General features: G+C 38.4%; 1 pseudogene; it reads left to right on the top strand.

The window, feature by feature from the left end:
- Window positions 1-261: 261 nt before the first annotated feature.
- LOC117109222 lies at window positions 262-380 on the top strand (annotated as a pseudogene).
- Window positions 381-688: the final 308 nt, after the last annotated feature.

Below are 688 nucleotides of genomic sequence, written 5' to 3'. Positions count from 1 at the left end.
GGTTCTTCCTTTTCTACGGTCATAATACGTTGAAAACACCGGTTCTCGTCCGATCACCGAAAAAAGGCAACGGCGGGCCCGATTAGTACTTGGACCACCTTGGAATACCGGGTGCTTTAGACTTAATTTATTCTTTTCTTCTAAAAATTGATTTGACCAATAGTAGCGCATCGATACCTCTTATAGGTAACACGTCAACAACTTGAAATATCATTCACTGATCTCGATATCGAAGTGTTGTACGTCTGTTGGTGCTCCCTTGTTTTCGGCCATACTACGTTGAAAACACCGGTTCTCGTCCGATCACCAAAGTTAAGCAACATCGAACCTGGTTAGTACTTCGATGGGAGACCGCAAGGGAATACCGGTTGCTGTCAACTTAATTCATTTTTTCCCTAAAAATTTTGACCAACAGTAGCGCATCGATACCTCTTACAATATTTTCCTAAGTAATTTTTCTTTGTTAGGCACGGTAAGATAACCTGAAACACACATTATTTCATTGAAAGTTTGAAGTTTTTCGGAACAGTACTCAAATTACGGCGGATAACTTAAAAATTTACACTAAGTGCTTAACTCTGCGAGATAAGCACGTTTGTTCAAAAACTCAAACTGTAATGTAGTTTAAAAATGAGTCATTGAATTTTCAAAATCCTAAATCCTAGTTTCCATGCGAAGAAAGAAAAAA

This window comes from Anneissia japonica, unplaced genomic scaffold, assembly GCF_011630105.1.
Source record: "Anneissia japonica isolate Jap-2015-1 unplaced genomic scaffold, ASM1163010v1 scaffold105955_len692_cov133, whole genome shotgun sequence".
NCBI classification, from domain to species: Eukaryota; Metazoa; Echinodermata; class Crinoidea; order Comatulida; family Comatulidae; genus Anneissia; species Anneissia japonica.
The sequence above is the reverse complement of the archived record's forward strand: the minus strand, read 5'-3'. Positions and strand labels throughout refer to the sequence as shown.